The 27,993-nt window shown below is 41.0% G+C and overlaps 1 long non-coding RNA gene across 1 annotated transcript; it reads left to right on the top strand.

Annotated features, from left to right (window-relative positions):
• The first annotated feature begins 65 nt into the window (after positions 1 to 65).
• Positions 66 to 27,716, top strand: LOC128409597 (uncharacterized). Its single transcript, XR_008329264.1, has 3 exons — positions 66 to 304; positions 8,730 to 8,880; positions 27,268 to 27,716. It is a non-coding gene; the product is annotated as an uncharacterized LOC128409597 (long non-coding RNA).
• Positions 27,717 to 27,993: the final 277 nt, after the last annotated feature.

Raw genomic sequence — 27,993 nt, 5'->3', positions numbered from 1 at the left:
GACTGCTTACAGGAGCCTTGGTGACTGTTGCTAAGGAACACAGCATCTTTGGCGGTTAACACTACTGAAGGGGAATGTCCTAGGTATACTGATCAGGGGTATTAGAAGAAAATGATCTGATTGGGGTTCTGAGGGTCACTCTTAAAACTCCTATGTAGCAGGAGGCCCTGCAAGATGACCACATGCCGTTGGCCAGAGGCCATCAGAGAATAAAAGGCCACATGAAGCCCTGTCAGGGGTCAGTTGGCACTGGAATCAACCAGAGAGAGGCAGACAGAAGGCTAAGAAAGATGAGATAAAACTGGTGAGATTAAGGGCCTTTCCACACCTAACATTTGCTCACACGTTGCTGCTATTAGAAAGTGTGGGGTTTTCCTTTCCACACTAATGGTGGATTGTACCTGAATTGAGAATAGTTCCATGGCTGTAGCTACACACTTAACAAACCCTTGTGTTCCTCCAGCCAGTAAATATTGCAGTTATGAGCATGCACACCGGGGTAATAATAATAAATTTTATTTATACCCCACCCTTCCCAGTTTAAAAACCGGGCTCAGGGCAGCTAACAGCAAATATAAAAGTGCTTTCAGGGCTTTTAAAAAGTGTTATTGAATGCCTAGTATTCCTCGGTACTGATTTTGTGGAGGCAATGGAGATTAGAAGAGGAACTATGTGTCTGCCTGAGCTTATGGCGAACTGGCTAATGTGATGCAATTTTATCTTCCGTTAATGAGTGCTATTATGGGCAATACTTCAGTTAGGTACCACTATCTCTATCTGCCATGTTCCTCGTTTGAACTGAGCTCACAAACCGACAGCTCACACTGTTCAGAGGCAAGTGGCAGGAAACAAACACCTCCCAAGCCACACCTACCAACCCCAAGCCCCTCCCCACAGAAACTGGAATCATGCTTGTATACATGCCACACAAATCAAATATTGAGAATCCATCGCAATAGTTGAATTCACAAAAGTTGCATTCAACACCCGCCCCCAGTGAAAAAAGAAACATTCTTCCAGAATACTAGCTGAATGGTGCCAATGTCATGTGACAACATACAAAAATAGGGTTGCCATATTTCAAAAAGTGAAAATCCAGACACAAAAGTTGTTGAACTTCTTTTGGCAAAGTTGTGGACAGATTTACACCTGGCCACTGCGTCCAGCTGCAGTATTCCAGCTATCTACGGGAAATTCCAGGTGTATAGCAACCCTAGCAAAAAGAAAATGGGTGGGGGAGCAAATATTCCACTGTAAGTGGTAAGTGCAGAATGGCCCCAAGGCTGAGGAGACGTTCAGCAGGCTACCAAAGCTGGTAGACTTAACAAGTCTTCAGCAAGGAAGTAACTGAAAACCCAGTGGGGGAGCTTCATGCTCCAGCACCGGGGGGTGGAGAGCAGGCGGGGTGGGGCTGGCGCACGTCCTGGGAGCATGGCGTGCCGCCCGTAGGGGCATGGCACCCAGTGCAGGCGGGGGAGCAGCCGCAATGGCACCCTGCCAGGATCGTGCTGTTGGGGGTGGTGTGCTCCCCCCGCACTCCTTGTGGAAACTTCAAGTTATACTGGCTCATGTGAAAAATTAACTTCAGGGAAAAAGCCCTCATTCTGACTGAATGTCCATTAGACCAGTCTTTCTCAACCTAGGGTCCCCAGATGTTGTTGGACTACAACTCCCATCATCTCTAGCTAGCAGGACTGGATCAGGGATGATTGGAGCTATGATCCAATAACATCTGGGGACCCACAGGTTGAGAAAGTTTGCATTAGGCCAATGAGATGGGGAGTGAGGGATGGACCTGAGAGAAGACTTACCGTAAGTTCGGAACTGAAACTAATGCTGTTCTGTGAGTGCTGGCTTGGGATGAGGAGAGATGGAAGATTTCCTTTTTTTTTTTAAGGTACATGGTGGCAGCAGGAGTTCATTAACAGGATTAAGTTACAATTTTTCTCCACAGTGAATAACTGTGTTGTACTTCACAATTCTCTAGGATTTCACTGAACAAAACTATGCAGTCATTAGTGTCTTTTATTTTGGCAATAATACATTCACAGATCTCTAGATAGATATTTTTCTATTAATAGAGAGATAAAGAATTAATTTTACACTTAAGTTCTCAAATTTACATGGCTAACTAAGATCTCATGGCTTTGTGGTATAACAGGCAAAGCACAGATATTAATTTGTCTAAAAGAAATTATTCATTTTGATGTTTGCTCATTTCTGGATCTCTAATTTGAACTAACCTCTGCTGACAAAGCAGCTAACACCCTCATTCTGAGAGGGCTGTACCAATAGCAGACTCTTATGCTTCCATACGACTTGTCCAGTGTGGCGTTTGGAGGATGGCGCACCAAGCACCAAGCTCAATAATTTGTAACTCATTAACGAAAAATTAGATGAAATACAGTGGAATCTTTGTAACAGCTCTATAATTTACTCAATCTGCAAAGAATTAAAATTTCATTAGGAATCAATAAACTATCAGCTACAATGATGTGAAGTGTATCCATTATTGATATTCAGAATTATTTTCATTTTTAGAGCGGGGGAAAACAAGTTGAGTTGGCTTTTGAGAATTATGCAAAGGATCAATAGAAAATACAGCAAACAAAAGACCGTGCAGTTCTGTATTTCTTGAAAGTGCCATGGCTGTTTCTTTCAAGTCTGACATTACTAAGCGCTGCTGTGTTGGAGACACGGTCTATTGTTTATCATATAATTTCAGACAAATCAAAAGCTTCCCAAATGCTATGTAAATCAGTCCCTTTCCTTTGCCTTCTAATATAGTCATTCAGCTTATGCACATCTTTCTTTAATGATTGAAGAGGGGGGAAATCAAAAGGTGTTTCTTTCTCGGATAGAAATGAATAATATGTATTGAAAACATTTAAATGTTGATTTCATGCTCTGCTGTTCAGTGCTCTTTGCTTTTTAGAAGCCCCTGGGAACAGGGCAGCGCTGTTCATTTTGTCCACAACTGACACAGAGTGCCATCTCAAGAATGGCAAATTACTGATAAAGAACTCAGTGGGGGTTATGTTTCTATGCAAGATTTGGAAGCTTGCTAGAATCATAGTATTCTATTGGCCCAAACCTTACTAAACTTATAAGAAATGAAGACCTTTGTAGAGTAGGGCTTCGGCCTATACATAGAGCTAAGTACTATGACATGTAACTTCTGATTGTCCTGAACTGGTGTACATTGCCTGCATGGTGATATTGCCTGCACATCAAAAATGAGGACTCAAGAGACCTCAAATGTTACATATGTTCAAAGATAATGTGGGGATCTGCAGCAAACTGTACCAAACCATTTAGTGTGGGCATGTGAAACCTGTGTAACTGGAGAAGCAGAAACCTCATGCCCATCATTCTGGGGGAAAGCACTTCAGTGGAGACCCATCACCATATGTCTGTAATGAGATGCAATGTTTTCTACTGCCCTGTACAGGGGTCCATGTATAGGGGTCCCAAGAAAAGCAAACCAAAAAGCCTCCCAAATGGCTGTGAAGGGAATGTGCTTAGGGAACTGCCCTTCATCCAGGAATGCCTCAGGATGCTGGCCATTGGTATTCATTTTAATCCATTTACTTGCTCACGCCAAAAACCGATTGGAATAAAATGAAACAGCCAAACAATGAGGCCCAAACTCACTTTAAACCAATCACATAAGGAGCAGTATGGAGTAGGTTTATTAGCCTTTGGGTAATTTAAAAATTGATGGCCTTTTAAACTCTCTCTCTTACTCTGTGTCTCTCTCTATGTGTTATTATGGTATGTATTTTTGTGTTTTTGTATTGTAAACTACCCCGTGACCTTTGGATGAAGGATGGTATAGAAAATTAATTAATAATAACAATGTGAACCAGAACACCAATTGAGGAAGCCCCCCCCCTCTAAATACCTACCCAATTCCCTGAAGTGCAATTTGCACAGTCCACACTGCCTAATATGCTTATCCTTATCCTTAAGCAAATGTGCATAGGATTGCAGCTTTAATTGTTCAAAATGAAAAGATTGCAACATTTCCAAACTGACTTACAAGTGGATGAATGTTATTTGCATTACAGTGCTGGGAAAATGTGGAATGCTGGTGATAGGCTACTTGCAAGAATGCAAACACACTGCAATACTACTACTACTACTACTACTACTACTACTAATAATAATAATAATAATTTATTATTTATACCCCGCCCATCTGGCTGGGCTTCCCCAGCCACTCTGGGCGGCTTCAAAAAAATATTAAAATACTATAATACATCAAACATTAAAAGCTTCCCTGAACAGGGCTGCCTTCAGATGTCTTCTGAAAGTCTGGTAGCTGTTGTTCTTTTTGACATCTGGTGGGAGGGCGTTCCACAGGGAAGGAGCCACTGCCGAGAAGGCCCTCTGCCTGGTTCCCTGTAACTTATATATCTTAATCAGTGTACTGGATCCCACCCCATATCAATAATAGGGACCCTTTCTTGGGAAGCCCAGCTTTATTCTAGTACATAGACAGTCAGTATAAGCTCAGCAACAGGAGAAAAGCAGGAACTAGTCCAGATGCCCTTAGGTGCCAGTGATGCAGAAAAAACCAAACCCGGTTAGGAGAGGAACTTCAAGGCTGAGGAACAAGGCCAGAGTTAATGACTGCAAGATCAAAAGCATGAAATTGTTTCAACCATTGGTCCCATCTACAGATCACACTTTTATACAGAGACAGAGAAAGTCCAGTAATTCACACAAATGCCTGTCCCACTGAGAGCTCCTGGAACCTTGGGGTGAAGGGACGGTAATAAATTGTAATAATTAATTACATCATCCTCATAATTGACAGCATCTTCCCTCTCCTTACTTAGGGACTTACTGTGGGTCCATCATGTTCGGCCTATCTACAGCAGAACCAACAGCATTACAGAATTACAATCCTGCACACTGACAAAAACCAAACCATAGCAATAGCTGTAGAAATAAAAGTTAATATAGAAGGATCAGTCAACATGTAGCATTGAGAAAATGCCACGATGATGACAATTTACTCTCTCCACATCGACACTCATATACAATGTACCCAAAACTGTTAGGGAAAGTCTGTTGTGCTTTTAGGTCAGAAACCACCCATAGCCACATCTCCAGGGCATTCTCAGATCAGTCCCCATAGAAAACCAGCAGCGCCCTTTTCTCAGGGCTGTGATGGAAAGAACTGTTGCTTCAATCACTACCAACAACCAAGTTTATAACCTAAAGGCTGGGAAGAGTTATCTTTCTTTCTCTTAAGACATGGACCAAAGTGATTGGCCTTATGCTAAATTTCTCAATAGGCAGTGCTATTTTTCTGGGGGAATGCAGGGGTACACATACCCCTAAACATTTTGTGAATCTTTGTCCTTTTGTCCATTTACTGTATTTACTTTTCCCAATTTGAACTATAAAATGGTGATTTTCTCGAGTCAAAATGAGAGTACCCCTAAACATTATAATTTTTTTAGAAAATAAACGCTGTCAATAGTTATATAAAACTGTGCTCTGTGAAGGGTCTGGTGTCATTCTGTGCTTGGTCTCTGAGTTAGTGAGCAGCATCCCACCCTCCATTGTTACATTAGGTGTGGTGATAAAAGGTGCAGGAAAGTTGTCTCTGACATAACAGTTACATTAGTCATAACTTCCCACCATTACAATAGTGGTGGGTACATATTCAGTACATCTGAAGGCAGCTCTGGTTTGGGACGTTTTTAATGCTTGGGACGTTTTGATGCTTTATTATGTTTTTATATTTGTTGGAAGCCACTCCAAGTAGCTGGGGCTACCTAGCCAGATAGGCGGGGTATTATTATTATTATTATTATTATTATTATTATTATTATTATTATTGCCATGGTTTTTCTTTTCTCTTCCTCCCATCCTGTCAATATAGCATTGTGTCCTACTAATACAAGGGGGTTTGATCCTATTCTTGTGGCTGCAAATCAGGAATGGGAAGGCACTATTATCCTCTCAGGTATTGAATTGAATTTCTTGCAATTTTGCATGCATTATAATAGACTTTTTAGTCCACGAGAAAACAAGGTTTTAAACATGTGCTGTACGTTAAATATTCAGCAAGGCAAAGAAAACAGTTCTTGAGGAGTATAGTAATTTTACAGTCTCTGGTTTCTAATAAATTTTTACAGCAATCCTAAACTGCATTAGCAAGTTCCAGTTTATTGTCAAGCTTCTGCACAACATCGCTCAATGACATGTCAAATCTTTACCACGGCAGTTGAACTCCTAAAGCTGTCCTCATTGGCAGGAAACTTGTCAGATTAAATTGCCACCTCTTGTCAAGTGAAGATATACAACCTGATATCTCTCTGCTGCTGATGACACAAACAGTTGCTTCAATTTGGACAGATTATGAATTTTCTAGCCTGTCCCACTCTTTAAGGAAGCAGAGATATAAAGCTCAGGGTAAGGGAGGAAGTGTAATTTATTGACCACTCGAGGTACCTGGTTCATTATAGATTTCTAATACTCTTGCCTCCCCTTGCCTATTTCATATTCTGTTGCATTTAGCAACCATGAAACAGTTTGGGCATATTGGTTTAGCTTCCTAGGGGATTAGATAGCAAAATGTCATCAATGTTCTCTGCCTCTTTCTGATGCACCACTTCGTAATCGGTTGCCCGTATGCATATTTAGTATTTTGAACATTTCCCCCCATCAAATTGCTCTTCCTCCTCTTGCAATGAGATTCTAATGGTAGAATCTTGTGCTGCTAAGAAAATATTATTCAGAACATGTGTATCATTACAGAGCACAGGAGATGATGGGCTAGATTAGCCAATAGAATAGAAATTTGTTTTGTATAATGCTCTTTTACAGGCAAGACATTGGAAAGTGCTTTACATAGCAATGAGTTAAACACTTCTATTAAGCAATAACAGCAGAATGCTACAAAGGCAATCTATTACATCTGTGCTTTCAGTAGCATCTCCTCTGCACCCCAGAATATTGAATTGGTTTGAGTCTGGCACCCACTACTCACTCAATGAGGAGAACTTGTTCTTTGTGGATCTTTCACACAGAGAAACTTGATCTGGAAACAATAACCTGGATGCTTGACCCCTAATGCCAGCAGTTATTTTATAAACACTCCCTAAAGTATTAACCCCATGCATTTTAAATTATGCAACCATATCCTAAAACGGGCAACAAAGGTTATATGTCATCAGTGCTATCATTGGGTACAACTAGTGGAGTAATGGAATGCTGGGATCCTGCTGCATGCAACTCCAGCCAATAAGCCTCCAGTTGTTTTATTATTAACCTTTTTTTTTTTTAACTTTGCTTAACCATAACCAGGACACTGAATGTGTACAGAAGTATGGTGTGCTACAACACACCAGTATTTGCATTCTGATATGCTCAGGTGTAAAGTTAACAAGATATATGGAGTACAGTTCCTTCCCTTAAATTTGTCAGTATAAATGTTGAAGGCTTTAAAGCAATCCACACTTACTTAGGAGTAAATCACATTGATCTTAATGGGTATTAGTCCTGTATAGGAATATAAGGGATTGCACTGTCCAGGGAGCAAGATATTGTGGAGAAATCGTACCTCCTCCAGTTGTAAGTTACCCATCCCTTCTGCTCCCAATGGTTGGCAAAGAATAATTCTCCATGAGTCAGCAGAGATGACTCATTTGCCACAGTGCAACTGCAGGCATCTTGTGACTGTCAGATCACAGTTGCCGGGCAGAACTGGCATGAAAATCTGGGTAGATAAGGGGCTCAGGTTACAGCATTCAGGGTGGTCCAATAATAGGAGAAATTGTCTGAAACAGTGTGGATCAGTTTGAAGAAGAAGAACTAGAACTGTGGTCAAGGCTGAAGACTTTGTGAAGAGTTGCAGGACTTTGCAAGAAACTGAACTTAGGACTTGATGGCGGACTTGTCTCAGAGAGCAAAGACTACTTGTAACATCTGTATAGTGGTGTAAATTGGTGTTGGCCTAGTAAAGACAACCCTGCTAAACAGCTGTTTTCTGTGATGCGCTTAGCCACTTGACTGAGCTTCCAAGGTGCATACCCTTAACATCTAGCAATTGTTAGTAGTAAATAAATGGTTCGGGAATCAATTCCTCCAATTCAAAATTTCTGAGTCTGTTATGAGCCGAGTCCAACCCACTCTGAAGCTCAGTTCCAGCTCATGATGGGCTCATCAGCCACCTCTCCCTAGAACAGGAGTTGCAGTCAGCAACTTTCCATTCTTCCCCAGAAGCAGCACATTTCCCAGGGCACCAGGTGCCTGGAACACTGTTTTGACAGCATTCCCAAGCATAATGAAGGTCCTGGTGCCAGCAATCCTCATAATGAGTTTTGCCCCTCCTGCTGCCACTTCCACTGCCAGGTACATTTTGGGGGAAGGAAGGAAGGAAAGAAGGAAGGAACTCACAAGGAGGGAAGGGATGCTAGGGTCCAATTGTGCTGCTGGTGATCTATTCAGGAGCATGATGAGACCCAAACTTCAGAATGAATGTGGAAATAATACTTACTTTTCTCATGATTTATTTTATCTGAGCCATTTGGAACCAAGATGGGAGGAGCAGATGCTGATATTAATTAGAAGAGGATATGAAGCTGACACTGCTTCAACATCAACTGTATTGTGTAGTGCAGTATGGAGTTGTCAACTGTGATAATTCTGGACAAATACAACAGATAAGAGTGGTGGGAAAAGATGACAAATCTGACTCTATCCAACAGAGAAGCCAAGTGGTTCATGGGAGCAAGACAATAATCCCGCAACTCGTTAGAAGCTGGATAAAACCTGGCAGTTTAAAATAGATATGGCAATTTACTGAGTACCAAAATGACATCTGTCATAAAGACAAGAAGTGGAAAACATTTAACACAGGTAAGGATCTTGTCACTACAGTAGATGATCATAAATTTTGTGTGGAAACAATGGCTAACAGATGCAGAAGTGGCCTTTTCTTTCATTATTTTGCCAGAATGAAAGTTAGGCTCTGTCGCTTTTAAAAGAGGCTGTGATATTTTTTAAAAGCACAAACTAATGTTACCTTATTAAAAACTGATCTACATTGAATTACCATAGATATGAGCAGATAAGCCATATGCTACTGCATCTGCTCTTATGTATGAATAAAGAGACTGTCCCCTGTAGGGCTTGCAAATTAATTCGCACTAAGATGTCTGCAATGTACATGATATTTCCGGACATTACTATTTGTAGGTAGACAGTGATCAAATTATTGGTTTTATACCACATATCACTTTTTTCTGTACTGCAACTGAGTCATGCTTACAACCAATGGTACCAATATTAGCAACTGTAAGTCAAGGACTTTGAGACTTCTTTATGTAGGGAAGGAACAACATGCACATGAACTTTGCACATCAAAATAGTGGTAGAAAAAATGTTTAGTACCTTAAGAGTTATGAATAAAACTTCCCTTGTTTCATTTTCAAGTAGAGCTGAAAGAGGTTTTTGTCCAAAATCTGTTTTAGTGTTGCCTAGAATTCTCCAAAATCATGTAATTTTTTCTGTGTTCTGCCTAATTTTGATATATAGAACTTTGTGCTCACATTAACTGATTTAGTCTATCAGGTTTATTTATTTTAAAGTTAGCCTTATAAACAGACATATTTAATAATACCCAGGATATTGTGGATGTATCTGGAGTCCTCTTTGAGAAACTTTCTTGCAATCTTTGAACCTTCTATTTTAGTTTATTTAAATAAAGAACACCAGCACTTCAAGATGAACTGTATCAAATAGAGGTGAAATCTCCCAAAATCTCAATGGGGTGTGATTGCACTAATCAATTTGTACTCTCAGTGACATGCCCATGGTAAAAGCAGATGAAGTTGGAGATGATTCATTGAAGAACACCCCACCCCCATGAAAAAAAGGAACTCTGCACCTAAGTCAGGAGACAAATGACAGAGCATTAAGATGTTGCAAAGAAAGGAATCAAATGACTAGAATATATCAATGTAGTCATACCTACACCTGTTGTCACCAGGCCAGAATTTCTGTATTGGTGGGAGAAAGCACAGCTGACTCATGCTGATCCAAAAGCGTAGCAAGGCCCCATGACCACCCTGTTGCCTAGGGAGTAAATAACTAGACAACACACAGCATATTGATTTGGGATCAAATAAGGCCACAAGTTTATTGGTTCCAGAAGTGAAGGTTTGGCCATAGGCATTGTGGTAAGCAATGCCGTACGTCACTCCTGCCCGTCCGCTGTTTCTAAGGAGGAAGCCAGTGGTGGTGGTGGGGATGCCCTATGACCTACGTCAAATCGGGGCATCCCCCAAGCGGTCCTGTTGGAGGAGTGGTATGGCCCTAGCCCCCATCTGGGCATCGAACAGGAGCCACTCCTCCCGGATCTTTTTAACAGGATACTCTTAACTGTGGAGGGGCAGGCAGAGGCTACAACCTCCCCTCCAACCAAGACTAGGCTTACCCAATGCTTATATGCCTTACAAAGTTGTGACGATTGCTTTGAAGTAGGCAAAAACCCAAATGGCGGCACCAATTTGCCAGATGGGAAAAATTCCTGCCCAGACTCAAAAATAGGCAACCAACATTGTCCATGGCAAGGTTGTACCATAAGCTAAATCCTAATCTGAGGGAGGGTGGGTGGGAGAACTGGTGCGACAAGCCCCCCCCCCCCCCCCCGGCCTGAGATTTAGCCTTCCACTGGGTACAGGACAATGCACCACAATTGTTCAGTTGGTCCTGCGCCCAGGTGAATGCCCTCTAATTCCTGCCACCGTTGGCCAATTTGGCAGCAGGAAGACAATCTGGCCTGCAATAGGCCAGTTCACAGAGGAGGCCACACACCTGAGAAGGGGCGAACGGTCTTCCTAATGCTCCAAATGGGTAGCTACTATTGTAGTGATCTAGAGAAATCAAAAGATGGAGGAATAGAAGTTGTGTGGAATCGTAAGTTCTGCTTGCGTAAGTGGGACCCCACAATTGTATATTACCCAAAAAATGTGTGCATGTGAATGTGCGAAGAAAGTATATTTTCAGTGCATAAGTTAGATTGGCAATGATCAGGTTAACACCATAGATAAAACAGAGACACTGGCTGGCCAGGCAGGCAGGAAGAACAAGTGGTAAATGGAGAAAATTATTTAAGGGAGTTGATGCCCAAAAAAGGGGAAGTAGGAGGGGAGAAGTCAATTAGATAAACCAAGTGGAAGCCAACTTAGCAAGAGGCCAGAATACATAAAGGTGAAAATACATGCACATATAGAGCTATGCTAATTACAGTACAAGATTTGCACAGATATATATAACTGTGAATTGCCATATATAATTTAGTGACTTTATACCTGGAGAGTTCAAAACAATCTGCATTATTGAAACTGAAGAGAATTTAAATTGAAAACAGCAAAACATTAATGGAAAAATGGAAATCTGTCCATCCCTACCCTAAATATAATAATATATAAAGATAGGTATTGTTTACTTTATCAGATACCGGCATCATCTCTACTGGCCTTCTTGCCATTAAGTAGTGATAAGTAACAGAATCCAGTTATAGGCCATTGACCCTTCTGAACTGCATCTGCATATAATTAATGGAAGCATTATAAACCACATGCTTCATCCGCTGTTCTGTTATATTTTTTAAAAAAGCTAAAGGACTATGAAGTAAATGCACACTGAGCATATTTATCATCATAACCAGAAGTAAAGAATCTTACTCATCAGATAACATCATTAACAAGAGTCTGCTACAAAAGTCATACCACATTGCCCTGCTCACAAAGGGCAGACACTCCTTGTCTTCATTTACATTTATAGTGGTACCTCGGGTTAAGTACTTAATTCGTTCTGGAGGTCCGTACTTAACCTGAAACTGTTCTTAACCTGCAGTACCACTTTAGCTAATGGGGCCTCCCACTGCCACCACCATGTGATTTCTGTTCTCATCCTGAAGTAAAGTTCTTAACCTGAAGCACTATTTCTGGGTTAGTGGAGTGTGTAACCTGAAGCGTATGTAACCCAAGGTACCACTGTACATGTAATCTGACCAGATCCCTCACAAAGCGATGCAGGGCTAGCTCAGGGAGGGCAGTGTGAGCAGCATTCAGAGCCATCACCCTGGCAGCCCCCCAAGCTATGCCCCCACAGATGACACCACAGATAAAATGCTCATATCACCTCCAATGCAGCCAGCTCAGATAATCAGTTTCCAGTCACTATACACATGGGAATCAAATACAGAGAAATAAAGTGAAGGGATGGGGTATGGCAGAGCTCAGGTGATCGGTGACAGATGGCCCACTTGGCACTTCATATTTAGTCATTAACAGAGAACTTAAGCCTCTCAAAATGATCCAGACGAAATGCGGAAGTGAAGCAATTTTTGTGAACAGTGAACTGTGCTCTATTGCCAAGGATAAGTTTTGAGAGACGTATCTTGAAGTCCATATTGGAACACAATGCCAGGCCTTGCTATCATTCTTGTGTTCCTGGTGAGATGCAGAAACCTAGTAACCCCAAGGTCTTTTCACAGGATGGGACAGCAGGGTTTTAAAATATGTGACTAATAATACAATGATAGAAACATAGAATTGTAGAATTAGAAGGGACCATGATGCTCTAGATCAACCCCCTGCAATGCAGGAATCTAAGCGCTCTGGAAAAGACCCTGATGTTGGGAAAGATTGAGGGCACAAGGAGAAGGGGACGACAGAGGACGAGATGGTTGGACAATGTTCTCAAAGCTACAAACATGAGTCTGACCAAACTGCGGGAGGCAGTGGAAGACAGGAGTGCCTGGCGTGCTCTGGTCCATGGGGTCATGAAGAGTCAGACACGACTAAATGACTAAACAACAAAAAAAGCGCTCTGCCTGCTTGTTTTATTGCTATGATTGGGGAATGAATGAATTAATTATATTTCAGCCATCTTTACTTACTTTTGGCCACTCTGGTCTTATCCTGTTTTATTACAATATGACAGAATATATTTTTTATAACTAAACTGTGAAAAGTAAGGAAGAATCAACTTGGTTGTTAAATTTCTTCAGGTGTGCTCTCTGCAAAGAGACATCCCAACTGGGGGAAACCTTTACAGCTTTGGGAAAATCTGCAGAACTCTTGCTTTATTGGGAGTCTTTTGCATTCCAGCATAAAGGCTTTTCAGCCACGTAGGAGGCCTAACCTCTGTCATGTCTGATTCAGACTTAGAAGTCTTTGGAAATGGTAAAGAAGAGGTGACACGTTGCCCCTTGCAATTCAGGGAAGGAGGAAACCCTTATGTGTGAGGGATCTTCATGCTGGTGTCACATTGCTCCCTACAAGAGGGTATGGATGACTGTATCTGCCTCCTGAGAAAGGGCTTGAGATTGTAGGGATCATCAAGAACCGAGAAGCCAGCAATATGTGTACTAATACATGCAAGCATTCAACAGAGTTTTTTGGACCAATATGTTTCCCCAATATTTTATTTATCTTTCCAGAACAGATTTTACAACAGCTGAAGGCAAGCACTCACTGTACCATTTTGAAAACAAACGAAATACAAAATCATAGAAATCTCTTACATGTCTGCAAAGCTTACATGTCTGCTATCAAAGTATGTTGGGGTGTGCCCTCGCATGTCAAACTGTTTAACAATGCACTTTACAAGGTCTCTAGATTTCTCCCTGAGCAGATGTGTTTTTCCCAACTCTAAGTATCGCTGATAGATACAATATACTTGCCATTATGAATAAGATAAAAAGCAGCTGCTCTGCAAGTATTCATTTTCCAAATATATACAGTTCAGTCCACTGATGATAATTAACTGCTAAAAGGGAATGTGGTGAGCAGATCTCAAGATAAATTGCTTTGGCTGATCATTAATTTATAACAGCCCTTTTCAAACTCCAGAAGTAGCTACAAGAGTCATATAACAAGCAAGCGTAAATATTCTGATCTAAACAACAGCAGCAGGTTAAACATCTCCACGGGGCTAACTTAGCTGAATTGAAATGTCTGATCTCAATTGCCTGTTGCTGTATTATGCTTTTCACTGGCTGGCATAAGGAAACTTCGCTCCCTGACAAAAGACAAAACATTTCTGCCAGCTGAGGTGACATTGTGCTCATTCAATAATGATACAAGGCCCAGAGGTCCTCCAGCAAGATAGATAACAAAGAAAACCCTCATTAGCTAACTGCAGAAGAATGAAGGTCAACCCACAGAGAGAATTTCATGCTTACATGTCAGTTGGAACATTTGTTCTTCATTAATTCTTTAAACCTAAGCTGGGATATAATCTCATAGCATTTTAATACGCTGTCCTCTGTCAGAAATCTCTCTCAGGGTGTTGTTTTCTTTGTACTCTACTTAAGAGGCCATTTCTATAAGCACTTGACTCCACATCATTGGGCACTAATAATGTTTTAGGATTGTTACATGATTGGATTTAATGTGGGCAATAACAGTTTGGAATTTCAAGATAGGATATACTGCTGCAGTCCTCATTTCAAGGAGCTTGTTATGTGGCTACATAAAAAACCTCAGCTCCACACAGGGTTATGTTTGCATAATGGCGAAGTACTAGGCTGGGTAGAGATTGTTTTTAAGTGCATACCTAGGGGTGAATCTAAGATGTCAACCCCCACTCTCTCACACAAAACTATGGTGTATTATATAATTTAGTGCCAGTCAACCTGGACAAGCAAAAATAGGCATTCCTTCAAGTGGCTTTGGTCTGCAAGCTTTGTCTGCACCTGTGCTGATGTCTCCATGTCCTCTGAGCCACAGGCAGTGTCAATGCTAGCTCAGTATCCATTTTACTCTCAGTCGAATTTACTCTCAGTCACTTTCCCAGAAGGAGGAGGCTCCTCATTGACAGGAGATAGCTTCACATCAGGAGTTACCTCCTCTGCCAGTCAATTTGGTCCACCCCCTGGATCTAGCTCTCCAATCCTTAGACTACTGGCCTTCTCGCTGGGACCAGATATTTGGCGTCCTGATATCCCCTCCCCTATCCTGCTAGGATGCTCTTCATGGTAGTCCTGCTCCAACTCCCTCCATAACAATTCCATGGCACTCATGACATCCTGTAGAAAGCAGTGGAGACTGTACAAATGTAGTACACTTGTAAAGTTGGCAGGACAACCTTAGCGGATGACTTTCTCAGAAAGAGTGGCTACTAAATATAGTAGCTAACATTCTGATATTACCTCAGAAAAATGCTCTCTAAGACCTCTTTAGTTCAGTATTGTGGGGAAATCCCCGCTCTACGAATAAAGTCAAAACTCCATGGCAATATAACACCCCTGTGAATTGTTTTTGGAAAATGAGAAAACAGACTCTCTCACACACATTCCTCCCAAGCGGCAAAATTGCTACACATACCTTCTGCTCAACCCCACGGTTTGTGTTTCCAGGTTTTGTTTATTAAGTGCAGTGTAGAGTGTGTTAATGACTGGGGAAAACACTCAGTATATTTTCTAAGCTATATTTGAAAAGAGGAACTGTCCAACTTTACAGCTGCCTTGGCCTTGAGTTTATATAAAGACTTATGCCCATTTTCCTATATACTGTACAAGAAACAAAATCCTTGCCAGCCACACTACCCATTTTCTAAGTGCTAACCACTTAGAAACTAGCATCTCCCCATGTCTCAGTAATTTCTTCTCTGACTTTTGCTCATTTATTTATTTGATAACAAGCAAAAAGCTCTGAGAGTGAATAAGCAATTACCCAAAAACATCCTTTGGGATCTTTCCGAAATTGGAGAACAAGATGCTTCCGAGCGAGAGTCCCATCCCTCCACATCTAATTCCCTGATAGGAAACTTAATAGTCTTAAAAGCCGATAACATACCATAGTGTCTTAGGGTTATCTAGGCACATGAACCATTTCAATACTTCCTGGATCAAAATTACTGACATACCTTTACTGTTATTACAGGAAAAATGGCTCTACCTCACAGGGTAGTCTTAGAGATTCTGCTTTGAGTCTTCCAAGGAAAGAACTTGGAGGGGAGAAGGGCGATGTGGTGGGGAAATTCAGCAGTGTTGTTTCATGTTTGAACCATTATGAAGCTCTGCCTACACACATAGAATGCCTTTTTCCTATTATTGACCAGATTGGCTTCAGTTTTGAAATAACTGGGTAAATGAAGAAAGGCTTAGTAAGTCTCTCTGGGCTGGGGTCTGCTTCCAGTGCCTGCAAGGTGAATTCCCCCTTGTAGACAGGATGGTAGGCAGCAGAGGGAATTAGTCTCAACTACTGGTCTGTCTCTAAATAGCAATATAAATGATTCCCTATGACCAGCATAAGTTTCCCATATGAACTTTCACCCTAGGATGACAATGACAGTAGACAGTTTATGTTGATTTCCTCCCCTAATAAATGTGGGTGGGTGGGAGTGGAATTCATTTATTGTTTTGCAAAGTATCTTCACTCTGGCTATCTAGCTTACCTGCTTGGTTCCCTGGCCCCATCCCATTCATCAATCTAAGTCTATTTACTGAGAAATCAACAAGGCACTAGAGCCGCTAACTAATTCCTTGTGCTTGGTTTTCAATCTACATTACATTCATGTATCCTAGATGCTGATGGTTTTAGTTGTTGTTGTTTCCAGCCTTAGGAAATGAATCTCAGTGTGAAAAATGAAGATTAATATGCTTTATAATCACTCTGTTCTGCTAAAGCCAATTTGAAAATAAGGGAATAGGGATTCATTATGAAAACAACTTTGGATAAAAATAGTCATTGTGCATAATTGTAAGTGCCTAAATAAAATTGTGGCTTTATTTGATATTGTGCACATAAAAAGCATCATAGCAACATGCTCAGTGGCTTTTCTTTTTCAAATTGGCAACTATAGCATTCATTCTGCTAGCAGTTTGCTGTGTTGCATTCAGAGTATGTTAAAAAATAAATGGCATTCTGAACTCTTGCTTTGCTTGGAGGGGGATATTTCTAAGGACAATTACATTAATAAATTAGAAGTATTATTCAAAGATGCACTTCCATTTTATTGGTATAATACCAAGTGTTTTCTTTTTCTGCAGAAACATAATGTCTGGGGGCAGAGGGACAATTATGCAGAGGCAATTGCATCAATGATACCACAGACCATTCAGTACTGGCGAATGAGATCTACCTACCTGCCTACCTACCTACCTACCTACCACATTTATATCCCACCTTTTTCTCCAAGGTGGAATCCATGGTTGTCATTTATTCCCCAACAACCCTGTGAGGTAGGTGAAGCCAAGAGGCAGGGACTGGCCCAAGGTCACCCACTGAGAGCTTCATGACTGAGTAGGGATTTGAATCCTGCTCTCTCAGGTCTAGTTGACACTCTGACTACCACACCACATGGGCTCTGTTATACTGAGTCACACCTAGTGGTTCATCTAGCTGACTGGCAGTGCTCCGTGGGGTTCCAAACAGGGGGCTCTCCCAGCCCTGCCTGAACATGCCATTGGGGATTGAACTATTGAAGATATTTTGGCATCTAAAGCAGAAAACCCCACAAGCACCTCTCCCTATCCCTGGCGGTAAAAAACACATTAATGATAACAATTTATTACCCCTGCATGGCACCGCAAACCTGAGCCACCTGTCTCATGCTGCCTAAAAGTTGTGTGTCAAGGTCCCCAAGACACCCCAAATAAAACACAATTGACACATAATTTTTGTTTAAGATTTTTGTCATAATTTTGGCCACAACTTTATTAAAATTACAAGAGATGTGAGTGGTTGCTTAGGCATTCGTTGCGACTATCTGACCCCGCACGGGGACAGTCTCACATTGCACGCCCACAAAGTCAGAAAGGGGAAAACATTTTGGGGAGAGAGATGGGACTGGGAATCATGCCTCACCTCTCCCCAAATGCTCCCAGGGGCTCTTGCGTGGCCCTAACCCCTTGACACGGTTCAGACAAAAGCATGGCGAGCCCCCGGGTTCTTTTAACGGAAAACCCCTGCAGCAGCAGCACTTTGGAGGGGCAGGCACAGCCAATCCATACCCCTCCACCAACCAATTCCAAAACCAATGTCTAACCACAACCTTACAAGTTGTGACGATTTGCTACACAGTAGGCAAAAATCAAATGGCACCCACTAATCAGCCAAATGGACAAAATTCCTACTGGGCCCCAGCCCCAAAAGCAGACGACCCCATGACAGGCATAGCAAGGTCAAGCGAACAACCTGAAAACAGGGAGGGAGGGCGGGTGTTCTGATGTGTGCAGTGAAAAGAGGAAGCTCAACGCTACGCTCAGGGTATTTAAGAGCTATGGCTGTCAATCACAAAATAGCAACATTTATTTTATTTTTTTTATAAGATATTTATTAAGATTTTTTATAATATCACAATAAAATAAAAAAGAAAAAACAGAATAACAAAAATACAGAATAACAAAACTTTTTTTAAAAAAAGAAAAACACACATACATTTTCAATTACTTATTTTCTTTTAACTTGTTTCCCGGACCTCCTCATACCTCCCTTTTTTGTATTCCACCCCAAATTGTTAGTTCAGCAAATCCTTACCATTATATTATTACCTATTTATAATCCTTTTTTTTTTCATATCTCTTAAAGCATTACAGCTGGAAACCACTTAATTTCAATCCAACATCATTCTAACACTCATTAATTTTACAATATTTCTGTAGATAATCTTTAAATTTCTTCCAATCTTCTTCCACCGACTCTTCTCCCTGGTCTCGGATTCTGCCAGTCATTTCTGCCAATCCCATATAGTCCATCACCTTCATCTGCCATTCTTCCAAAGTGGGTAGTTCTTGTGTCTTCCCACAAAATAGCAACATTTAAATCTCCCCAGCAACAGGAAGCTTAATGTTAATGGTGGCCAAACTCTCTCCACCTAGCAACAGTGGGTGTCTTGCCAGCCCCCACCGCAACACATGCTCTCCATGAAGGAGAACACGCTGTCCCTACTGGATGTAAACTGTTTGGTGAGTAAGGTTTGTCAGCATTGGAGTTTACCGTACCACTCACAAACATGTATTTTCCTTAAACCAAAATATTGCCTTGAATGGCTATTAATTTTGTCCTGAATTACAATTGAGTCAACTCTTTAAAACACACTTAGAAATAGCAACTATTATTTCCAGAGGTGTTTCCACCATGAATCTCTGTCCAGTTAGATTTGTTATTTTACTCAAGGGCATGTCCATCTATTTTTCTCATTTTATCAGGTCACAGATCGTAGAGTTCATACATACACATCCCATTTCCAGTAACTGTTCCACACCATTGCTTAGGACGCAACAAAGTGATGGCTCTGTGAAAAGCCCTCCATTACAGCTCTGTCAGAGTCGGAGTTTAGCATTGATCCAGTGGCATCTGCCTTCTCAGTGATACCAAGTCAATACATTTCCATCCTCCAGATTTTTTTCTGCTTTAATTTAAAGCTTGTAAGCATAGCTGTTGGCATACAGTTAAGGGATGCATGCCTCTATCTCTTGACAAGTCTTGGCAGATCCAGTTAACATAGGTATGTCTTTGTAAGGAGGTAGGAATACTGCAGACTAATCTCTCTTTATACTCCTGCTTTCAAGATGTTTCACCTAATTTTGCCTGCTTAAAAATAGCAACAGACGATTGCTACCCACACACCATTTCCTATAATTTAGATAGCTTTGATTACAAGCCTGTGCAACACATGAATATTTTACTATTTACAGCATCTGGCATTTGCAACACATTTCTTCCTAATTTATGTCACATGAACTGGTTTCATCTCTCACAATCTTTCATGATGTATGAGCTACCTTGTTTGATAATGAAAATGGGTTTGTGCAGTTTCATAACAGAAAGCAAGATGTATCAAAGTTGCCTTGAGACTAAATGCTTGCGCTTCTAGAGTTCTTAACAACCCTGCATTCCAGAATCTTCTCATAGAATTGTAGCATTGGAAAGGATCCTGATGGTTATCGAGTCCAACTCCCTGCAGCACAGGAATCTTTTTGCCCAGTGTAGAGCTCGGATCCATGACCCTGAGATTAAGAGTCTGGTGCTCTATGGACTGAGCAATCCGCTACTGGGAAATTACATTGGATCAGATTTCAGCAAATTACATTGAAACAGTTTCCAGAGGTTCAAAGAGCAGAGCTGCATGAAAGCCCTTTTTCAAACAGCCTTGTGCTACTCTTTGAACCTCCAAAGACTGCAGATTCAAACAGTAGGGCAGGGCTGTCTGCAAAAGCACTTTCAAACAGGCCCACACTGTGCTTTGTCTGCCTGCACCTGTCCCTGGCAGGGAACTGGCACACTAAATCAATGCAAAATAAAACGCTGCCCCATCAGCTGGCATCAGAGTGATATCAGCTGATTGGCAGGTGTGTGACGTCATTGTTTATATAACTCTGTGGGCCAAATTTGACCTTTTGGGAGTGCCAGTATTAGTCCTTAGACTGGAAATTCCCCACCCCTGACAAAGTATTTGTAGAACTTTGCTATAAGCAAAAAGGCACACCACTAGTTTAAGCTTTGGGCAGTAAAACAGACTTCCATATAGTGCAAACAACTATCGTCTATTAACTTTACCATTTTTATACACCAGTATCCAGTGTACTCCATGCCCAAACAAAACAAATGCCACAAGAGACAAATTTCTGCATTAAGGAAAGTAGAATTCTGGGACTTGTATAAATTATGCAAATAAATCACATTTGCATATTTTTATTTTGCCTAATGTATTCTGCTTCTAATAGTCATGGGGATAGCAATGCTCTTCACAGGACACTGAATCTTGTCCCTTGAACATTTGAAGCCTTATTTATTCATTTAATCTGAGCTTGTCCACACACTCTTTTAAACCTCTCCACGGAATAATAAGGATTAGCAAAAATTCCATATGAAAAGAGAAAGTTCTAGGGAACATGTTTTGTTTTTCTACCTTGCATAGAATGAGGAAATACACATAGTTCTGCCTGTATCTCACAATAAAGCTATTAATTATCACAATATATATACAGTATACGCATATGTCTTTCTCTCTCTCTTAACAACATGCACACATGGTTACAAGTTAGCCGGCCCTTGAAGTTTCCAGTTGCACAAAACTTTGTACAAAATCAGTGTCTGCAGGAAAGGAATATAGACTCAGATCATGAGGGTCCTTAGACAAGGTGTGTGTAAACCTGGAATGTTGTTCTGAAGCTAACTCAAAAGAATGCCGTGGAAGCTTTTCTTACACATCTTCTTGTATGCTGAATAATTTCATTTGTCACTGCATAGAAAGATTTCTATTTACTGAGGAGTCATAGATGTGTAGCTTTACGAAATCTACTGATTTCATAAAATTCTTACAATTTACTAAATTTCAAACATATTAACTATATTCCAGATTATCCAGTACAATATCACATTCATAACAGGAGCAACCTCTATAAAAATAATTAAGGTATTTCCAACATGTCAAGAGCCCAGACCTCCAGGTGATTTGCTGACAAATCCTTATCCCTATTTTATGTGCATAGGGACATGGGCTAAGAGGTGATATCTATGTCTCTATTCCCATACTGTTTTAGGGTATACAAAAGGCAGGGCTCTAAAATTTAACCTGTAGCATGTGGAGCAGGCCTTGGAGAGCATGGCTGATACAAACTTTCCCTGGCTTGTTGTCCTTAAAGTATTCCCCACCCCATTAGGCTAACCCCAAAGTGTCCCCTCTTGCACCGTTATCACAAGCAATTGAAGGATGAAGTGAAACTTCCTTTGTCTCTGAATTTGGGTGCAAAGATTGCTTAGAAAACTAAATGGGCTTGGGCAGCATGCTCACAGTCCTGAAAATATTTTGAGGACCACTCTACATATTACCTGCAAGGAAGAGTATACAGCACATATATCTTCTACACGCAAGGACAGAAGCTTGGGAATTCATTGACAAATGAGGAGAAAAAGTGAGTGTCACACAAGGTAATGAAAACAACATCATCACTGAATGATTAAAAAAATTCACCACAAAAACAAATGGATAACGAGAAACACAAAAGAGATGACGGAGGTGGCCATGAGGATAGAAAGAAATGGAAAGAAACCTAAGTAACTCATTATGTGGGGATAAAAAGAGTTCTGCATTTCTCAAGAGGGTCAGCCCAAGAGGAGGAGAGAAATGAGATGGGAAAGACTACAGAAGCATTAAGCTGAGCTGAAAATAGAGAAGAAGAAAAGGGTGGTGTTCCCAGAGCACAGAGATGAATAAATATAGCTCCAAAGACGAGAGAAAATGTGCTGTTTTATGGATATCTGCTCAAAACTGGGAGAAGCACTGAACTATTTATAGTATTAAAATGGATCTATTATAAATAGTTCAAAGTCTTTTCTGGTAAATCTCTTGAATATCATTTGGGGCACTCAGCACCTTTGTTGTAGATATGGCTGTCCATAAAATTCAACAGTATTATGTGCTTGATGTATATGATCTAGTGCCTTTCAAAGAAATCTTTATCTTCAGATAGCATACATAAAGACTCAAATATTACACTACTATATTTTTAAAGCATCTTGTCAGGGCCAGCCCTGCTATTAGACACAATGATTCAGCTGCCTCAGGTAGCAGATGGTGGGGGCTGAAAGTGGTGGAGACGTGTTGAATGACAGAGCTGTGTGTGCCACACCTAATCTGCCCCTTTGCCCCCTAAACTAATCTGGCACCCTCAGATACAGTGCTGGATGCTCTACGATTCAATTAGCTGCCCAACTGGCTCCTGTACAGGAAATTGGAGAAATGACATCTTGCCCTTCACTTCAGGCAGCAATATTTCTTGGCTTGGCCTGATCCACCCAACATCTCAATCATGGCAACATTCAGTTGGAGGTGGGCTCAGTGGCATTTACTTCCAGGAAACTGCTTAGAACCATTGCTTTAGTGTTCTAGTTGCAGTAGAGGTGACCAGGAAAAGGTCCTTCTCTATAGTCATCCCAGTTCCCTAGAACTCCCTCCAATATGACATTTTGGCTGAGGGCAAATATCACTCTTTGTAGAAGACCTTTTGGCCTGTAACAACATTTTCAATAGCTACCTGAGATGGTTTTATGCTTCTGTGCTGAAGTACAGGTCACAATTATTGCTTTGTTTTCTGATGCTACTTTTAAAGATCTCTACTGTGATAGATTACATTTTATCCTTCTGTTTTATGCTGCTTCTACTTGGTAACTGGAATTTTTAATGTTTCTTGCTTTGATAGCATGGTTGTGTGATGCCCTGAACTATTCTTTAGGAAAGGTAGGGCGTAAATCCTAAAGCAAGTCAATAATTATCATACAAACTTAGGAGTCGCCCAGAGCGACTGGGGCAACCCAGTAAGATGGGTGGAATATCATCATCATCATCATCATCATCATTATCATCATCATCATCAGTCAGGCCATTGCCCTACCTAGCTCAGTACTGCCTCTATTGACTAGTAATGACTCTCTAAGGTAGTGAGACTTTTCTAGTCCTATCTGGATATGTCAGGGACTGACATGGGGCCTTCAAAGCAGATGAACTGCCATTGAGCCTTCCGATCATAGTTGGAATAGTAGTCTCGCAGGTATCAATGGTAATAAATACCTGCTCAACTGAGCCTTCAAAAAGGAAACATCTAGAAATTTCATAATAGTGCTTTGTCACTTCAGAGTAGGGTTGCCATATTTCAAAAAGTGAAAATCCGGACAGTTGTTTGGAGCTATTTTTAAGGAAATTTGCCAAAAGATTCCTGTCTGAAAACCTGGAGAGATGCTTCCAGATGGCATGGACAACATGTATTTAGTTGGACCAATGGCCTGGCTCGGTATACCTGGAAGTCAACAATGGGGAAACAATGCCATCTGGAATTTCTGTGAAATGAGAAAGAGTAAGTGGAAATTCCAGAGAAAAAGTGCTGGTGTAGAATCACCCTATGTATGGTTTCATACAATAACAGAAGTGTTTTTCATGAGTTATTTTTAGTAGTAGTACCAGAGATCTGGAAAGGGTTTCATCCAGTTCCTGCCACATCTATGTGCCTTGATTAGGCCATAAAGCATTTTTACATCAGTGTGTGTTCGCAGATTGTGTTTTTTTGTAGCTCTGCTCATGAACTAGTCTGAATTTCATATTATATGTAACACACACATTTGCTGATTTGTATAGTGGCATCTCTAAACATTTTAGCTGTCACATTTTACATAATATGCACATTGTATATCCTATCATTAGCCTGATCGATGGAGAAGCAGCATATGTTGCCAAAAAGATATGGGAATAATATAACATAGTGTTTCCTTCTATATAAACTGGGAAGCACAAAGTGCTGCCAATAAATAAATAAATAAAATAAAGGCTAATGACTGCACTATAAATCCATAGTGCTGTTTTTTGGTTCCTGTCCACTTCATGAATAGTGGTTTATATTAATACTAGCGACTCACTTCAACAGGTGACATTTTTATCCCCTCAGGCTGTCCATTATCCAAATGATGGGCCATCTGGAAAGGGATTCTGTTCACTGAAAAACGTGACAGGGCTGATGGTTTTTTAACTGCTAGTCATCTATGATTGCTAGTAAGCGCTGGAAATTAGCATTGATCCCCAAAATGGAAGAGGCTGGAGAATACTTAAGACAAGGCTTGCGGAAACACCTTCACGGCAGATGTGCCAGCTAATTAATAGTTGTCGTTGGTAACTTTCCTTCATGATTTGTAAATTAATACCGTTTCTGTTTTCTAAAACAAACAAACAAACAAACAAACAAACAAACATGAATACAGCTGGAAAAGCAGTTTGTAAAGGCGACCACAGAAAGTACAAATTGGAAAGTGAGGTGAAAATCACTCACTCCTGTTTGCTTGCAAACTAGCGTTACTATATAACATCAGCAAATCAGCTAATTTGACACCAACAACAATGGCTGCAATCAGTTAATTTGTCAACACACAATGCTGGGAGATCAGAAACAAATATTGACAGAAAGCAAAAAGAAAAGAAAAGAAGTATTCCTAGCATTTCTTTGGAAATGTGTGCAGATTGTTTTAAAAAATGAGACATAATACAGTGGTACCTCGAGTTAAGTACTTAATTCGTTCCGGAGATCCGTTCTTAACCTGAAACTGTTCTACACCGCTGGAGCCCGATTTCTGTTCTTATCCTGAAGCAAAGTTATTAACCTGAAGCACTATTTCTGGGTTAGTGGAGTGTGTAACCTGAAGCGTATGTAACCTGAAGCGTGTGTAACCCGAGGTACCACTGTAGTATACTATTTCCTTCTTCGAACATACCTTTGTTCTTGGCTGCCACCAGAAATAATTTAATATCCTGTTCTCTAACTCAAGGACTACTGAAGTGTGAGACTGAGGAGAACTTACTGCACTGACTGAGAGCCACTTTTCTACTACCATCTTCCACCTATGCTCAATCTATGTGACTGGCAGGGAACCTGTGGCTTTCACTCCCATCAGCCCCAGCCAGGATGGGGAATGGTGAGGTATGATGGGAATTGTAGTCCAACAAGGTCTGCAAGGCCTCAGCTTCCCCATCCTACGTCTTTGGTACAAGGCATGGAAATTGAGTTGGTGTGTATGACTTTTTGCCCCTGCCTTAGTTTTTTAGATGAATTCTGGTATCCTTTAAAAGATTTGGAAAATAACATTGTGAACCCTTATCAAGCCAAGATTGTGTGTACAGTAGTTTCCTGGCTCCTCTTACCTTGCCATCAGAAGACACACATAAAAGTAACTTGCAAGTTTCACAGTCTACCTTGTTGCTTTCTGTATTCTTTTCCATAAGGCTTCCTTCATGCCAGAACACACAGCATGGAACAAACATGTTTTTCACTCATCCCTGGGATCATACTGTGTTCCTTTTTAAAAATGCACATGCTGAGTCTCTTCACAAAACTTCTGCCTACCTGAATTACCTAAATAATTTAACCCCCCTTCTTTCTTTGGTGAGCTCACCTGCACATTAATATAATTATTGCCCCATCCATGGAACTAATGGGGCTTTTGTTCTGGTTACTGGCCCAGCGTAGTGAATGTTGCCAACCCAAAGCAACTTCCTTTAGTTACAAATGAGCAGGTGCTTTGCTCTAGGGTTCTCAATATTGTAAAATGGTATGATTGTAAGGGACGTCACTGTATATTAAAGGTAAAGGTAAAGGGACCCCTGACCATTAGGTCCCATCGTGGCCGACTCTGGGGTTGCGGCGCTAATCTCGCTTTATTGGCTGAGGGAGCCGGCATACAGCTTTCGGGTCATGTGGCCAGCATGACTAAGCCGCTTCTGGCGAATCAGAGCAGCGCACGGAAACATCATTTACCTTCCCGCTGGAGCGGTACCTATTTGCACTTTGACATGCTTTTGAACTGCTAGGTTGGCAGGAGCAGGGACCGAGCAACGGGAGCTCACCCCGTCGTGGGGATTCGAACCGCGACCTTCTGATCGGCAAGTCCTAGGCTCTGTGGTTTAACCCACAGCACCACCCACGTCCCTGTATATTACTAGGTCCATAATACCTCAGGAGGTGGTGCGCTCTCCTTCATTTGGAGTTTTTAAGCAGAGGTTGGATGGCCATCTGTCATGGGTGCTTTATTTGAGATTCCTGCATTGCAAGGAGCTGGAATAGATGACACTTGGGGTCCTTTCAAACTCTACAAACCTATGATTCTATGATTTACCTACCAGTGAGCCTTTAAAGCAAGGGTAGGGATCAGGTTGAGGGCTGCATTCCAGATGGTGAATGTTCTGGAGACTACAGGTCCATGGTGGGCAGGTGCCAGAGGTTGGAGTAATGATGTGATTCTTACCTTTACCCCACACAACTCTATCCAGACAAACAAGAAACACTATCACTATTCAAGAGCACATTCTAATCAGAAAAACATTTGGAGAGGATGTGGGTCAGGAATGAGGAGGGAAGGAACCCAAAGGACCAACAGAGGTTAGAGAACCACATCCTACAATTCTGCAACCTGATTTAAGGGGAACCAGTATAAACAACCATTACACTATTAAGGGTCACTGAGCAGTTAAATGTCCTCAGCAGCCATTTAAAAGGAACAGTAGAACTGTTGAAGTAGCCAACATTACACTGTTTCAAATTTTAGCTCTTAAAGATCTCTTCTAAAAGATCTCAGCATGAGGTGTGAAATCCCTTTAATTATTCTGTGGTTTCTGGTTCTTCTAAATGTGCTTGCATGTGGCATAGTGGAAACACAGCCACTCAAGGCATATTCTGAATAACAGGATTCTGCATGTTTGTTCTACTAGATGGGTTGAATTCACCCATATTTTCCCCTTTCTTTCCAGACAGAAATGATACTATCAGCTGGCCTGCTTGAAGAACATTGAAAGGAGTTCACAGTAGGATAAAGGTGTGAATAATTCAATATAGGAAACACATTGAATCAATTGGTTGTGTGAAGATGGGGCGGGAGGAGGAAGGGAATATTGCGAAAGCCAGAGCTTTCAAAACTTGCCAACAAATAAAATGAAGGACTTTGTCACACCACAAGACACAAAGCAGTCTTAATTTTTAAAGCATAGCTCTGAAGCACAGAACAATCAAATTATTTGATTGCTTGTCTAACATGAAGGCAGCATTATCAACGGACATTCTGCAGCTGTGAGATAAGATTGCAGGAAAGCAATCCTGCAAAACTACTTTTCCGTGCAACTGACTATGATTTGGTGATTTGGACATTTCAGATTTAATAAAAAGGACTATTTAAATATATATTTTAAAAAATCTTCAGACCAAGGGGATGTATTTACATTGTAGCAGGTGTGCGTGTATTTCATTATTAAAAGTCCTTTTTTCAAAATGAAACGACCAAATTAAGCATTTGAAATTACTTTTAAATTAAGGCACACACAGCTGGTGAAAATATAAGGGGACCTCCTAAAGTGCTCCCTTCTGATTGGGATAGTGAGTAGCCAGCAGAGCATGCTACTTGTCCCCCCCCCCATGGTTGATTTGAATGGCACTGTAACAAAAGTATTTAAAATGATTTCTGGTCCTCCCTGATATCACAA

The sequence above is a fragment of the Podarcis raffonei genome, chromosome 2, assembly GCF_027172205.1.
Source record: "Podarcis raffonei isolate rPodRaf1 chromosome 2, rPodRaf1.pri, whole genome shotgun sequence".
NCBI classification, from domain to species: Eukaryota; Metazoa; Chordata; class Lepidosauria; order Squamata; family Lacertidae; genus Podarcis; species Podarcis raffonei.
Note: the sequence above shows the minus strand (reverse complement) of the source record. Positions and strands in the feature narration are given on the sequence as shown.